The following is a 17,300-nucleotide window of genomic DNA, read 5'->3' as shown; positions in this document are numbered from 1 at the left end:
CAAACACAGTAATTATGAAATAGTTATGATTTCAATGATAGATTTCCTGGGATTTATTCCTCAAAATTATATACAAAACTGTGGCAAGGAATAGATGTAACAAAATTTTCAAGATATAGATAAATAATATTGAGTTGCTGTGCATATGGGTTTGTCTTATATTATTCTGTATGATTTCTTCATACTTGAAATTTTGAAGTATTAATATGTTGCAATATATATTTATAGATCTTGTGTCTTTTTAATTTTGTTTTTTACTAGTATATGTTTGCAATGCATAACAGTTACATATATGTATTTATGCTATGTATATAATATATGCAGTACATATTTATCACATATCAATCATTTTTATTGACCTTCCACTCACTACACTTCTGCCTCACATTCATATTTTCTTTACTATCCCATATGTGCCAATTTTTTGTAAATGTTCATATTATACCTTAAAAAAGAATGTGTATATATTTATTGGTGTCATTGTACCATGTATGTTGATTAGGCAATATTTCATTAGCAGTGCTAACCATGTTATTTCTTTATTTGTTTATATCTGCAGACATTTTTATAAGTTATAGACCCAATGAGGGCTATGGATTTATCTATTTCTTTTTCATATTTATAATAATTTTTTCATCTTTTCAAGCTATGTTATAAAAAACTTATTAACTCCAAATTATTTTTAAAAGTCCCGCATATTTTCACTTTATGAAATAGATTTCCTTAACCTTAGGAATACTGCTGCTCTTAAAATTACTTTGTCTGGTATGAGTCTGACAGTGTCAACTTTCACGTACACAGTATTTATACAGAATGTCTGTTTTCATTCTTTACTCTGTGTTCTCATATGCAGTTCTGATAAATCACCACAAAACACCAATGGCACAAGAAATAGCACAGAGAATCAACAAATGAAATCATAGCAAGTAAAAAAGCTCCCACACAGCAAAGGAAAAAATCAACAAAGTGAAGAGACAACATAAAGAATGGGAAAAATTTGCCAGCTACTCCTCTGATGGCTAACATCCAAATACATAAAGAATATATTTTTTAATTTTATTTAAAGACTAAACAAAACAGAAAACGGGTAGAAATAATACATAATTTCAAAGAAAAATAAACAGTAAGAAATCACTAGATGATTACATATTGTCCTCTTACAAAGAGGTATTCAAGATACAAAAGTGGATCATATAAAATGGGGATTCAAAACAGCGAGACTGCAACCAGTTTTGTTCCACTAGCCAACAAAAACTTAGTAATATGATTTTCAATCCTATACACTTAAAAATACATGCAGTTATCCATATCTTCATTTATGCTGTGATTGAACAAACCTCAGCAGGCTAAAATCACTCCAAACAAAGAATAGTACTATTGCTGGGCTTCACATTATAACACTCCAGGGTCAGCACTGGGTACTGTAGTGTCTCTTTTACTTCAAAGTATTTGTTCATTTCATCTTGTGTCATAAGATCAGTTCTCATAAACTGTGTATAGGTTCTATGCATGCATGAGTCTTAACATGTATTTCTATCCTTTCTATATTAAAGGGAAAACAAAACAAGGCAAAACAAAATATATTCCTATAGACGTATGAAATGAAAAAGACATATAAGACCATTGTTCAAGGAGTTCTACCATAGTTCCTGTGTTGTCTCTTGTTGTCTTCAATAGAACTGGCTATATCATCAAATAGTATAATTGAGTATATCAGTACATAGCAGCATTAATAAGAACACAACATTGTATATAGTATAAAACTTCAAAAACAGGCAGTAATCAAACCACAATGGGTATCATAATGAGTCTTGTCATCTTCAGTGTAGTTGCCTATATATACTCTCAGAATTGATAGTATCAATCATATCAGTTTTGAATAAAATCTGTTGATACCAAACAGCAATCAAACAAACCATATTTAACTAAGATTAGACATGATAAAACAGTATAAGTTATACAGGGCTCCAGAGTAAGTTAATAGGAAATTTAAGATGACTATTGTGCTATATCCTGATGTTTTGGTGATAGCTGTCTATGCCCTCAAATCTAATGCAAGTAGACAAACTGGGACAGAATAAAATCTATCTAAGCAGAATGGTGCAAATAATATGGGTTTTATTTCTTTATTATATTGATTTGAAGACCATCTATTCCAATTTTCTGGAAAGTTCTTATCATAAATGAATGTTGAAACTTATCAAAGGCTTTTTCTGCATCTATAGAAATGATCATATGATTCTTACTTTTGGCTTTATTGAAATGGTGGATTACATTTATTGATTTATGTACGTTAAACCATCCCTGCATGCCTGGGATGAATCCACTTGATCATGGTGTATAATCTTCTTGATCATTTGATGCATCCTATTTGCCAATATTTTATTGATGCTTTTTGCATCTGTGTTCCTTAGGGAGATTGGTCTGTAGTTCTCTTTTTTTAGTTGGGTCTTTCTCAGGTTTTGGTACTAGAGTAGTATTTGCTTCCAGGAATAACTTAGGAAGGATTGCTTCCCTTTCAGTTTCATTGAAGAGTTTGAGGAGTGTCAAAATTAAGTCTTCTTTGTATTTCTTGTAGAATTCTGCAGTGAATCCGTCTGTAGGTAAGGACTTAATTACATTTTCAATTTCATTAATACAATTTGGGTTATTCAGCAGTTTTACATCCTCTTGACCTAGCTTTGGTACTTCATATGTTTCTAGGAGTCTGTCTATTTCTTCTGTGTTATCAAACCTTTGAGAGTAGAGGTTTTCAAAATAGGTGTTGATGATCTTCTGTATTTCTATAGAGTCTGTAGTGATTTCGCCTTTTCCATTTCTTAATGCATGAATTTGAGCTTTTTCTTCCCTTTTTAAATGAGGTTTGATAGAGGCTTATCAATTTTATTTATTCTTTCAAAGAACCAACTCTTTGGTTCATTGATTCTTTGGATTGTTTTCTTAGTCTCTATTGCATTAATTTCTGCTCTTATTTTTATAATTTCCTCTCTTCTTTTGGCTTTGTGCTTGACTTGCTCTTCTTTTTCTAGATGTTTGAGGTGTAACATCAGGTCATTTATTTGTATTCATTCTGTTTTCCTGATGTGGAACTCAGTGCAATAAATTTTCCTCTGAGGATGGCTTTCATTGCATTCCACAGATTCCAGTAACTTGTATTTGTATTTTTGTTTGCTTGTAGGTATTATTTAATTTCTTCTTTAATTTCCCCTGTGATCCACTGATTATGCAAGGGTGTGGTATTCAGTTCCCATGTGTTTGAGGGATTTTTTTCAGTATCTTTTATCATTAATTTCTAATTTCCTAACACTATGATCCAATAACATGCAAGGGATAATTTTCATTCTTTTGCATTTATTTAAAATATTATGTGAGCTAATATATGGTCTATTTTAGAGAATGGCTCACATACTGCTGAGAAGAATGTGTATTCTGACGTTCTTGGATGGAACACTTTGTATATGTCTATCAAGTCCATTTGTTCACAGGTGTGATTTAGTTCCTTTATTTCTTTGCTGGTTTTCTGTCAGGTTGATCTGTACCTTGGTGTCAATAATGTGTTAAGGTCTCCTGTTACAATTGTGTTATTGCTAACTTGGTTTTTCATTTATGTTAATACTTGTTTTATATAACTGAGTGCTTTGGAATTTGGTGCATATATATTTAAGATACTTAACTCTTCCTCTTGAATTTTCCCCTAACCAGTATGTAGTGACCTTCTTTATGTATTCTGATCATTATTGGTTTAAAGTTCACATTGTCTGCAAACAGAATGTCTATTCCCATTTTGGGGGGTTCCTGTTGTGTGAAGTATTGTCTCCCATCCTTTGACTTTCAGTCTGAGTATCCTTTTGGGTTAGATGGGTTTCTTGTAGACAGCATATGGTTGGATTTTGTTTCTTGATCTATTCTGCCAGTCTCTTTCTTTTAATTGGTGCATTGAGACCATTTACATTAATGGTTATAACTGTTATATATTGATTTATTGTTTACATGTTATTTTTCTGCTGTTGCATCTTTATCTTTCTGTTCTGTTTAATTGCCTGCTTTGCTTTGTGGTTTTTTTTTTCCTAAGTGTATCCAAACTGTCTTTCAATATTCTTTGCAGGGTTGCCTTGGTGATCATGAAGTTCTTGAGCTGTTCTTTGTCATGGAAGTATCTCATTTCTCCATCAATTTTTTACAAGAAATTTTCTAAATTTATTTTAAAGAGTTAATTAATGAGGTGTATGGAATGACTTGACCAAAAGCTTACCAATACCTTCAGAGTGGAATTTCAGCTTTTGATCAAGCACTTGCCTTCCTCAGTCTTTATTTCCTCAAAAGTGCTAGAGATTTTAAAGATTTCTTTGTTAAAATTTATGTTAAAAATTATTTAAATGTTCATAATGCCAAAAAACAATTTTAAAATCGAAGCATTTCAATTTGTGTAATTTTCCAGGACATAAAAAAATGTGATATTTTTAGGTAACAGGACCAATAAAGAGAAAAATGCAGCACCAAGGGTGAATATGCAGCCTAGTGCCCTTCACTAATTCTATGTACATGACTTGATAAAACATTTTAAAAACATTCTGATCTCCATTTTTGCCATTATTAAAATAACCTACTTTCGCTTACTTCACAGATGTGTTCCTAGTAGATTATAATGTGGTCTAAAGTTATAACTGGATTCTGGAGTTAAAAAATATCTCTGAGTTCAAATGAAGTTCTTTATCTGAGCAGCTTTAATGAAAATTCATCTACAAATGGGCTAATTTATTCTTTCCCAATAGGATCTCTCCATGCAGTACATGCAGGTTGGCCTCAAATTCATGGCTAGTCTCTTGCCTCAGCCTCCCAATTGTTGGGACCACAGGCCTGTGCCATCACACTAGACCAAATGGGATGAATTTTGAAATAGAAATAATCCAGTTCCCACACCTCAGGATGGTTGTTAGGACAGGCCAAGTTACAGGCTGCATAATCCCAACAAAACTTAATCTACAAGTAAAACTTTTTTCACAGAGATTAATAAATTTTCTACTAAATCCTTCAAGGTAAAATGTTATTTAAGTAAGCTCAGATGTTCTGCATCTGATTTTAGCAGATCATGTCAACAGTTTGTGCTACATGTCACAGTAATCAGATCACTTGTGAGCCATTTCTGATTTCACAAAGCCTTACAACCGTAAGAAACAAAAGCCCAGCGGGAAGCCACATAAATGCATGCTCTGAGCTTTTCCGTGGTGATGGATCTGCCAGTTCTGGTGCTGCAGCCATCTCCTGGGACCTGTCTTGATGTACAGCTTCGGGGCGATGGAAACCCGGGTCAGTGCTGAACCAGGGTGCGGAGGACCTGGCGACCTCTATATGGGTGCACCCTGGGACACCCCAGCTGCTGGACAGTCAGGCCACTGGCACTTCCCTTCTCAATCAATTTGGAAGGACAATTTTTCAGGGTTGCTCAGTCTAGGTTGGAAATCATTTTCTTTTAGGATCTGGAATACTTCACTCCACACTCTTCTTGACTTTATTGTTTGTGCTGAGAAGTCTGCAGTGATTCGGGTTTTCCTTTATAAGTGACCTGTCTTTTCTCTCTGCCAGCATTTAATATTCTATTCTTATGTTTGATCTCTGGGATGGTGATTATTATATGTCTGGGTGTAGTTTTATTTTGGTTATGACTATTTGGAGTTCTATATGCTTCACTGACCCTGATGTCAGTTTCCGAACTCGTGTTTGGGAAATTTTCAGCTATTACTTCTCTAAATATCCTCTTGACATCCTTTATGTTGTCCCCTTCTTTTTCATTAATCCCTATCAATTTTTCAGGGTTTTCATTACAGTTGTGAAAGAAAGAATTCATTTTTGTCGTTGTTGTTCTTATTGTTGGTGTTGGTATTCAGGCTTTGTATCCTACTAGTTTTTTGAATTCACAAGATACAATAGTCTATTGGCGGAGTTTTAAGGGAAGTTATAGAAGGGGTCATATTGTCAGCAAATACTGATAACATGACTTCTTATTTGCCTATTTATATCCCTTTAATATTTTCCTCTTCCCTAACTTTGCTGGGTGAAGTTGAAAAACAGTAATGGTGAGAATAGATATTGTTGTCTTTTCAGGTTTTTTCTGTTTAGTATGGTTGTTGGCTTTGGGCATCGATAACATGATTTCCATATATGGTTATCAATTTAGGGTAACATATCTTAAGTCTTTTTTTTCAGAGTACTTCTCTTGAAGGGTTCTTAAAATTTGTCATAGGCTTTATCTACAACCATTGAGAAATTTGGCATGGGTTTTATCTACAACCATTGAGAAGTTTTATCCTTTGCTCTATGTATGTGGTATTACATTTATTGATTTTTGTATGTTGAACTATCTTTGCATTCATGAGGAAAAACCTACTTAGTAAAGTTCAGCATTCTTTTCAATGTCATGGAAATCTTTGCAGTTATCATGTTGAGAATTTCTGCCTCCATGTGCATTGTGAATATTGTCTTTTTTATTGAGTTCTGACTTGGTATTGGAATCAGGTGAATTCAGGCTCCATAAAATGAATACGGAAGCTAATTTTATTTCTTGTGAAATGGTGATAATTCTCTTAGCATCTTGTAAAATTCAGCAAGAAAATCATAAGTTTAGGCTCTTGCTTTTATTGTTATTGGGATAGTTTTTATTAGTACTACAATCTCATAGTCTTTTATTGATATATGTCAATTTTTATAATTTCTTGGTTCAGCTTTTCCCAAGACAGGTCATACATGTCTAGGTATTTATATGTTTCTTCTAAATTTACCAATTTATTAGAATATTTATACATACTGTTAGTTATATTTTTAAATTTTTAGCACATTTTATCTATTTATATTTTAACTTTAAAAACATACAAAGAGGATCTGCCTACACCTATAAAGTCTCTCTGGTGCCCATGGAAACAAGAGTTTGTGCCCAGCAATGCATAGTCATCTGGGAACCCTTGGCGAGACTCAAAAGTTTGGGAGTCTTCATCCAACCAAACCTACCAAGAATACTGAAATACATTCTAGAAAGAGATAAAAATGACCACAGTTCAAAGCACAGCTACAGAAAGAAACCAACAAGTAGGGCAAGCAATTAAACAGAGGGCAAATATAGGGAACCAGCAGCAGAAAGATAACATGACAAGGATAAGCCAATACATATCAGTTACTTTTTTAACTTTTTAAATCATTAACTTAAATGACCTCAATTCTCCAATCAAAAGAAACAGATTGGCAGAGTGGAATAAGAAACAAAATCCAGAAAAATAATATGAAAAAGATAAGTCAATATATATCAGTTATAATCATCAATGCAAATGGCCTCAATATATGAATAGAAAAACCAGAATCACAGAGTGGATTGAAAAACAAAATCCAACAATATGTTGTATACAAGAAACACATTTAACTCAAAAGAAAATTCATAGACTGAAAGTCAGTGAATAGAAAACAATACTCGATGTAACAGGAACCCAGAAAAAAGCAGGGGTAGCTATTCTGTTTGCAGACAATGTGGACTTCAAAACAAGAATGATCAAAAGAGATAAAAAAGATCACTACATACACATGATGGGAAACTTACAGAGGAAGAGATAATGATCCTAAATACATTTGCATCAAATATGAGAGCATACAACTATGTAAGATAAATATTAATAGACATGAAAAATCAAATAAGCAATAATACAATCATAATGGGTGGTGAATTCTCCTCCATTGCTGCTGGTAATGTAGACTGGTACAACCACTATGGAAATCAGTACCGAGAGTATTAAAAAAAAACTTGGATCAGGGGCTCCATTTGACCGAGCTATAGCTCTTCTGGCTATTTTCCCAGAACCACTGAAAACATCACACAACAGTTACATATATACATCCATGTTTAGGTCAGCACAATTTGCAATAGCTAAATCTTGGAAACAATCCAAATGACAATTAACTCAGGAATGGATAAAAAAGATGTGATATTGTTATGTAATGGAGTTCTACTCAGCCATAAAGAATGATAAACTAGAAGCATTTATTGGTAAATGGATGCAAATAGAAACCATATTCACAAGTGAAAAAGAATCAGACTTGCATGTATCAACACCACATTGTCCCACTACTGTAAAAAACTGAAAGAGTAAATCCAAAGTTACAATAAATATAGTAAAAGGAAAAGAAACTGCTCAAGGAGAAATTATATTACTTGATAAATATAGTAAAAAGAAAAGAAACTGCTCAAGGAGAAATTATATTGCTTGATGAGTTTTGCATGCCTGAGCAATTACATTGAGAATAACAATATGCAATACAACAATTGTTAAATTCTTATCATGTTGATTTAAAATCATTTTCTTTGGTTGTTGTCCCCATTTTGTTTTGTTGTTTTTGTTTGTTTACTTCTTGATTTTTCATTTTATTTCTCTTTGAAACAAAAAACACAAGGACAAAATGATACAGAATTTCAAAAAAATAAAAAATTAACACTAGATAACATATTTATTGTTACATTAAAATAGTTTTTCAGACTACTAGATTTAGGCATCAAAAATGACCAAACAATCAAACAAACAAAAATAGGCAGTTCTTTTTGATAAGCTAACAAATAGTAGTATAAGTATCTGCCTTGTGTATATATATATGCGCATATATATATATATATATATACTTATATAGTTTATAATAATCTTGTGGATTTCAATGATGCCTCTTGTAGTTACATCTTTGTCCTCTCTACCTTTATCAAGGGGCCTCCTTGATACTTTCCATAAATTTCACAATGTTAATTGATCCTTTATGGAAAAAATCAATCTTTTAGCCATCCATCCTTACTGTATTTTGTAGTATTCTTTACTGTCTTGAGCCCTGATATCTTCTAACTTGTTTCATTTCCCTGGTTTTCATTTTGTTTGTGTACACAGGACTTTGAGACACATCACTTTGCTATTTCTTTGGGGTCGCTGTGCTTTCCTAATGTTAGCATTTGTACCTGTAACCTTGTCTCTTAGAACTGCTTTCATTTAGGCCTCATAAATTCCAATGTGCTTGCTTTCCATTTTCATTTGATTTTAGCACTTTCTCAATTGTTCCACTCTGATTTCCCCAATGACCCTCTGACCTTTCAAAAGCATATAGTTCAATCTTCATGTGTCTGTGGAATTCATGTGGTTATTTTCCAGCTTATTTCTGCTATGATTCCCTTGGGTTTATTTCAATTTTGCCTATTCTAGAATGTATGGCTGACCAGTGTCGGTCTACTGCTGTATTTACTCTGAATGCAAAGTCTCAGCTGAGTAGAGGCAGTTGGGTACAAATGGCTGTTCAGTGCCAAGAAACTGTGATGGTGACAGGAGACAGAAGTTGAGTTGCCTCATGACAGACTCCTGCTCTTCTCCACAGCAGAGCCTCCAGCTGAGACTCCTGCTCTCCTGTGCCAAAGCCTCCAGAGGCTGAGTTCTTTCCTCTCACAGTTGTCAAACTGTCTTTTTCTCTGCTGCCTGCCCGTATGCTGGCAGAGGAAAAGGGGCCATTTCCATCTGCCTGGCTGAATGGGATCACAGTTGGTTGGTTTTCAGGCCGCCTGGCTATCTGAGACATTGCCAGCTTGGATTTTGGTTTTCCTTAATGCACTTGCTTAAAGGATTTTACCCCATCCTGTGAGTTTAGTTTTTCTGTGTCACAATTACCATTCTCGTGGGTCCAAAATAACTGTTAGGGATGGTGCCACTCTGAGAGAACTGTTGCTTTCTAGAGGCAGAAAATGAGGAAGTTTCTTTTTGCCTACAACATGTACTAAGTCAGAGAAAGTTCCTAAGGTTGGCTCTCCACTTCAGTTCCTGCCTATTTCACTCACTGCTTGTCCTACTGAGGCAGGTAGATCAGGGTGTTTCTAACGTGGCTCCCCAATCCAAAAATAATTCTCTTTAAAAAGAACTAGAAATGATCTCTCCCATCCTTGGACACTGTGCTGAACTCACGTCACATTTGAGCTCACACTTTTTCCCTGTCTGGCTGCAAACTCAGCACTCAGAAGAGTTGCTGAGATTTTCCCTCTGAACCCACCAGAAAGGAGCGCCCCATTCCCAATGGGAAATTTGCCATCGGTGTTGACTTACTTATGTGTCCAATGGGCAGTATTCCAAGGTTTCACCTGGTCGCTTCTTCACTCATATTGCAATCCAGTAAGTTTCTGTGGTTTTCCCATCTCGCAGAGCTAAATACTTGGTTTGGATGAATAATCTGGACCATCCTGTGAATGCTATGACTTTCACTCTGATAGAACAATCTCATTTGGTGTTTAAAAATCATTTTTATCTCTAAGATAAATTTCTTGCCTGGGTTAAATTTTCTTTTCTCATTTATTTAACTGTTTATATTTTTTAACTTTGCCTTGCTTTCCTAAAAGAGTCTTAGTTCATACATCTTACTTGCTCTAAAGCCAGTTTTCAGCACCTTGTTTTGATCTCTTATGATCTTTTTGTCTCCTGAATACTATTGATCTTTGTGTTTATTTGTCAAAGCCTGTGCTTTGAAGGAATACATCACTATTCAGGTCTTTATTGAATGGCTTGGTGGCAGAGTGGTTTTTAGCAGGAAGATTTACCTCAGATTTATGGAACATTTTCTGGACCATTCTTATAGCTCATGACCATAGCAGTGCTAAAGGAGGTCACAAATTCAAGTCCACCACGGTGGAACGCATGTAAACTGGTGTCCTGTGCCTCCTGGGTTGGTGCTAGGGCAGTGCTAGGTGTCTGCAGTGCTAGTGGTTACTGAGACTGTTACAACTCTTGCAATGCTTATAGTCTGCAGCAACTAACAATTTCCTGCCAGTGAGATTAGACTGTAATGCCAGGCATTTGTAATCACAATGATGATAGGAGCCAGGGGTGAGCTGCCTCCCAAGTGCTGCTCAATTCTGTATAATGGCCTGGACTCAGAATGCTAGGGAGTTTACCTGGTGATGATTTTCTTTTGTGGGAACAATGTTGACGTCCAAGGAAAATCCTATGCTTGTTTTCCTCTTTCCTCCAAGTGGATGGCATCTAACTGTCTTTTCATGCTGTGCTGCTGAAGATTAAGTGATGACAGTGCATGTCATCTGTCATGTAAAGCTGTCTTTTGTACAAGGCTCATTACATATTATTATTGTTATCATTTAATAAATAAGTGCTGCCATCTGTCACTTGGTTTCCTTGGCTCTTGTGGGTATCTTTCTCCTTAAATCCAGATGTATGACTTTATTTAAAACTATCTACATTAATAACATTTTGTTTCATACACCCAGTCCAAATAAAAATTTTGATTATAAAAAGAAGAAAACCCTGTGTGACTAACTTTGGAAATCAGAGTACTGCACCTGAACAAGACAAAGTCTTCAGTTTGTGATTACTGCTGTATATCCCAAAGGATGCTATGTTTAGTTTTTGTGTTTTGCTTTGTTTTGTAAATACATACACACAGCAGCAGGTCATGGTCCCTGGGCAAAGCCTTACTGATGCAATACCATAAGCTATGTGTAGAGCTGTAAGTCTTTAACACAGTGTTTTTGATCTGCTCCAGAAATGTCATTTTTAAAAAAGTTAGACAAAGCCAAAAGTAAAGATGAGTTCACAAGTAAACAATCTTATTTTCTGAATATTTTTGCTCTTTTTTTATACTGAGTATATTACACTCTGGAACTACCACAAATTTCTAATCCCAAAAGGTATAAATTTCCTTTAGTGTCACTAGAGAGAGATTTTCAATGTATACTTGAAGCACAGCAGTTGAAATGCATTTATTGTATCAGACATACTCAAAAGTAACTGTGCTACACTTCCAATAACTACTCAGTTTCCCTGCACTTAACCAGGATCTCACTTTGTAACTAACAGAAAGACAAAACTTCATAAAGCACATGTCTGTTGTTAAAAGGAGATTGCTTCTCTTATAAAGCATATGGTTCCAGTGGCCAAACCACCTAATGAAAAGTCATAATTTACACTTTATCAGCACAGACACTGGAGCACCACTACAAACAATTTCTTTTTACCAAACAATTTATGTCATCTTGCTGTAGAACGGGCCCTCATACCAACATAAGGAATAACACATACATTGGTGACATACCTATCACTAGGACAATCAAAGAGGAAAGATGCATGAGAAACCCAGACTCTACTGCCCTCTCCTAAAATGATCATGTCTATTTTTTTAACAGCTTAGTACTGTGTTAAACTGGATTTATTTCTTCCTTCTTTGTTTTATAATTAAGCCAAGTAAAATATACAGATGACAACAAAGAAGTAAAAGGTATTGCTTCTTCCCACAGACACTGGTGAAAGGTCCAAGGAGAGGATGCAGCTGAGTCCCTAGGAGCCACAGCCTGCTCTGGGTTTGGAGCTCATTTCTCAGCTCCCCCTTTGTGGGGCTGAGGGTCTGTGTTGTACCCAGACTCAGCATCAGTTAGAGCAGGCTTCCAACCTGCACATTCTGAGGGATCTTCTTGGCAGGCTCCAGGAAAGCATCCTCTGCATTCTCTCCCATTCTTCTATCTGCTGCAAGGAGCAGAAAGCCATTATCTTCAGGAACTGCATGACTTCTCCACATGTAAAATCTCTCTGTGTCTTGGAAGCTGCTTACTTTCTAGAACTGTTACTGTTTTTGGACTGGTGGGATTCCTCACATCTGTCACCCAGCTGCTTCCAAGGCCATGTGTCCTAGTGGCATCCCACATCACACATGTGCCTGCAGCCCCTCTGCAGGAGTTTCCTGGAACAGCTCTGAATCATTCCTTGTAGTGCTGCATCTGTGTTCCATTTGTTTTTGGCCATTAACTTCAATAATTCTTGCACTAAATTCAACACCAGTTTGTGACGACAATTAACCTTCATTTTTCTGTACATTGATGAAGCATGCAAGATTTTCCTCCTAGATATCCCCGGCAGTGATATATTTCAGACAGAAGAGTACTTGTACAATGCAGTTGCCGTGGTGGTCCTGGGCGGCTGCAGGCAGTTAGGCAGCTTAATGGGCAAGAGATGAGTCTCAGTGCAAGGAAGTGTGGGATGGACCTGTTGAGAGAGGTGATGGTGTGGTGGGCCGAGGCCCTGTGTGTAGGAGGGCTGGCCAACAAGTGCGGCAGCATGGGCTGCAGCATCAGTGACAGTAATCAATTACTTGTGATGCATCTACTTGAATGGATTAATAAGCACATTGCAGATGAAGCCTCAGTGTGATGACTGACATGAAGAACCAGCAAAGGAGTGGGGACACCGGACCCTGTAGTAGGTGGCGCCAGCCAATAAACTTGAGGCCTGGGTGCAATAAGAAGGAAAGAACAAAGAGGAGCTTCCTGTTTTTATGAGCTCTAGTCTGACCGGAGCCGCGGGAGACAGGAGACCAAACTCGAGCAGGATCAGCTCTCAAACTTTATTATGTACAGCGAACCGGACCTGACAAGGTCCGCCACCCTCGGTGTTGATTCCTCTTCCGCCGTTGGGGGGCAGGAACAACCTCTTATAAGGGGAAGCAGTATCCAATCACAGAGAAGCGCGCCTAACAAGCTGATAGGCTAGCGTCACGGGTAACTGGGCAGATATGACAATTTGGCGGGCTTGTTCAGGCCGGGAAGAACCCGGAAGCAGGAAATGGGCGCCATCATAGGCGGCTTCCCACATCTCCCCCTTTTTTATTTATTAAAATAGGATGGTCTGTGGGTCCCTCCAAGGTGTCTATGACCTTGTTGCTGTTAGACACCTAGGAGTGGGCCTACCTTGTAGGCCGAGGCATGAGAGAATGTAGAGGTCTATACCCTGCTGTGCATCACCCTGTTTTGTGCATATCCTTGCGCCAGGACCATGCTCAAGGTGAGTGGTTCATTTTTTCGCAGGGCCAGGCTTTTGTGAACCGAACCTGGATGCATATAGACATTCATTCCTGCCTTCCCCCCAACCTTTGGGGCGGATGGCACTGCAGTACCCTTGGTCTCGCATCTCAATGCCAATAATTTGACTCCGGGAGGGACCCCTGGCCTTATAGGCCATGTATATCTGAGTGGAGCCTGTCTTAGGTTGACCGGGAGGGCTTTTCCCGTCTTACCCGTCATTGGCTTGCCCACTCAGCTTTTATAACTGATGTTCTGCGACATGAAGGAGATATGCGGCGGCCTGTCGACCCGATGGGCCGCCCGCTGCCATTTGCATGGCTGCCATAGCCGTGACCTTGACCTGTTGCTGGGTTTGCATAAGGCGGTCTAACAAGCATTTGAAAGGTGCCAATGTGGGCGGGTGGTGCCAAGGACCCCAAAGATATTGTGGTGGTTCTGTGGAATCTGAGCATATCACAGGGGTGATTAATAGGAACCCACAGAATAGAAAAGGCTCCAAACCAGACATTTTAGTTTGTAGATGGTCTCGGGCGCTGAGCGTCGGTCCCAGAAGGGTCGAGTTGACTTGTGTCCGCGGGCTTATCTTCCTGTGCTTTATCAGGAACTGGTGGGGAGTTTACTGCTCGCGTCAATCTTTCCTGGACCCACAGCGGTTCGCAACCTGGTTCCTGTGGGAAGACACAAACCGCACCTCGGGTCCAACTAACCACTGGATCCGGGCCCATCCATTGTCCTGTAAGGACATCTTTCCATCTCACCAGCCCTTTGTCGGCCGGGGACGGGTTATTGTGCTCCATGGCAGGGGAATGATTATTATGATTAAGGTTTAAAAAATTTATGGTAAAGAGTGCCAATGATATTCTTCCTTTGGGCGTTAGGCCGTGGCCACCCAATTCACGGCACAGGCGTGTCCACTCTTCTAAGGACCTATTTTTGTTAGTTCTTAGGACATCACGGCACTCCTTAGTGCACTGTTCAAACATCAATTGTTTTATGAGAGGGTGGGCCGCCTCAGCATCTGGAAAAATCCTGTTAGCGGCCTCAAGCATGCGGGCCACAAAGTCTGAAAATGGCTCTCCCTGCCCTTGTATAATTTTTGTAAGGTGACCCGTATGTTCTCCCTTTCCAGCCAGCCGTCTCCAGGCCTGGAGGCCACAGCGGCTAATTTGTTCATAAACCTGGTGAGGGTATTGAGTTTGATCTTCCTCAAAGGCTCCTCACCCTAATAGCATATCCCTGTTCCACTCTCTCTGGTTATTTTCCCTGTTGGCTGCCGCCTGCTCTACACAGAATTCCTCATTCCAGGACTTCCAATCTAAATATTGTCCGGGGGAGAGGCAGGCGCGTGCCAGCTGGGTCCAATCTCCAGGAGTTAAAAGCAGACCTGCCAATGCCTCTAAAAGCGCCATGGTAAATGGCGCATTGGGCCCATAAGCTGAAACTGCGTCCTTGATAGCTTTAAGTTGTTTAATTTCTAAGGGCTCATAATATCCTCCTCCTCCCCTGCCTCCTACTTGTACCGGGAATGCATGGAGACCGGAACACTCAAAGGGAAGCCGCGACCATACCCTCTGGTGGAAGGAACGTCCTCCTCCCTCCCCAGATGGGGGCGCAGAAGGCAACCCAGGAAGTAGCTCTCCCTCTAACCAGGGCGGTGCCATAGGTTGTGGTGGCAGCCCAGGGAGCAACTCCTCTTCCGGCCACGGCGGTGCTATCTTCCCGAGCCCTGAATTCGCGAACTTGCCAAAGGGCGGAAGGGCTTAGTGGGGCCTGGCGCCCTGAAGGGGGTGATCGTGGGTGTTTGGTTCCCCTTTTTATCTTCCCGAGCCCTGAATTCCTCTTTAAGCTGTGCAGGAGGGTCCTGTTTAGCGAAGACAACCTCCTCTTCTGAACCTTCCGAATCAGAATCAGAATTAGAGCCCTAAGGGTCCTCCGGAGACCCACAATCGGCAGTGGCTCCGGGCTCCTCTGAGCATTCCGATCGAGCTCTATCAAAAGCCTGTCGGGCTGTATTAGCGAAGCGAAAGCAAAACAGATGCAAAGGGAAAAGAAAAGAAAAAAAAAACCGGCGTCCACTCGTGTGGCGCTCAAAATCTGTTAGGTGCGTCCACCCAACCCAGGTGACCCAGTACTCACCTGTCCCGGGAACCGCTGTATCTCACGTAGCTGATCAGGGTGAAGAGAAGAGGCGCTCGCGGCCTTCCGTTGTTATTGGGCCAGGTCCTCCGTCGTACCGCAGGTGACAGCAATCGCACCTCCCGGCCGAAGAGGCACGTCGCTGAGTCTTTTACCTTTTCCCCCGTACGGGCGGCCACCAGATAACCGGAGCCGTGGGAGACAGGAGACCAAACTCGAGCAGGATCAGCTCTCAAACTTTATTATGTACAGCGAACCGGACCTGACAAGGTCCGCCACCCTCGGTGTTGATTCCTCTTCCGCCGTTGGGGGGCAGGAACAACCTCTTATAAGGGGAAGCAGTATCCAATCACAGAGAAGCGCGCCTAACAAGCTGATAGGCTAGCGTCACGGGTAACTGGGCAGATATGACAATTTGGCGGGCTTGTTCAGGCCGGGAAGAACCCGGAAGCAAGAAATGGGCGCCATCATAGGCGGCTTCCCACACTAGTCTTTCTGAGGAGTTTCATCCTTTACTATCGTTGTCTTTGGATATTTGTTTCAAGCTCTCTGGACTCTTCAGCCTTCCAAAGCAGACATGCGCTGCCAGCCCTACTGTGTACACTGGGCCTTTGGACTTACTCTAGTGCTCCTTCATTGCTCTGGTTCTGTGTTTTTGCCTTGTTAGAGGAGTTCTTACTGGAGTCCTCAGCTCTACAGTTTACCTATGATCACATCATGGTAATCATCTCAATTCACCCCGTACCTCCTTGACAATGCAATATTCCCTCAAACCTTTCTTAATCTCCATGTATAACTGCAGGTTAACAATCATGCCAAAATGGCACAGCTGTATGTCCTACAAGCAGAACCACACTTCCCCCCCCCCTCTCTCTCTTTCTCTCTCTGTCTCTTTCTGTCTCTCTCACTGGAGAACAAATATATTTCCTATTCACTCTTTTTCTCCACCAAATCCTAACTAATACTGTATTTTGGAAATGTTTGTCATTTCTATATGAAAAGTAGAAAGCTCTAGCCATATAGTGTGAACTTTAGTGTAGTGCTCAAGACCTTGTCCTTAAATGGACATAGATTAAGCTTTGAATGAGTTCTGTTTCTTAATTCCAATATGATTGTTGCTAAAAGCAAGCTCTTCAGTCTCCTTTTCTTTAAATAAACATTTATATGATGTACTAGAGTGTCTTAGAGGATACACAGGTGAGACCTCCTCAGTTTTATAAAGCAGATTGCACAACCTATATTATGCTCACTGGCTTTGGTGTACTTGACAAATCCCCACATGAGTGACAGAATTTTCAAAGAGTCAACA

Source organism: Cavia porcellus, unplaced genomic scaffold (assembly GCF_034190915.1).
Source record: "Cavia porcellus strain 051 isolate PalLab524CR breed Dunkin Hartley unplaced genomic scaffold, mCavPor4.1 scaffold_17, whole genome shotgun sequence".
Taxonomy (NCBI): domain Eukaryota; kingdom Metazoa; phylum Chordata; class Mammalia; order Rodentia; family Caviidae; genus Cavia; species Cavia porcellus.
This window is presented reverse-complemented; position numbering follows the sequence as displayed.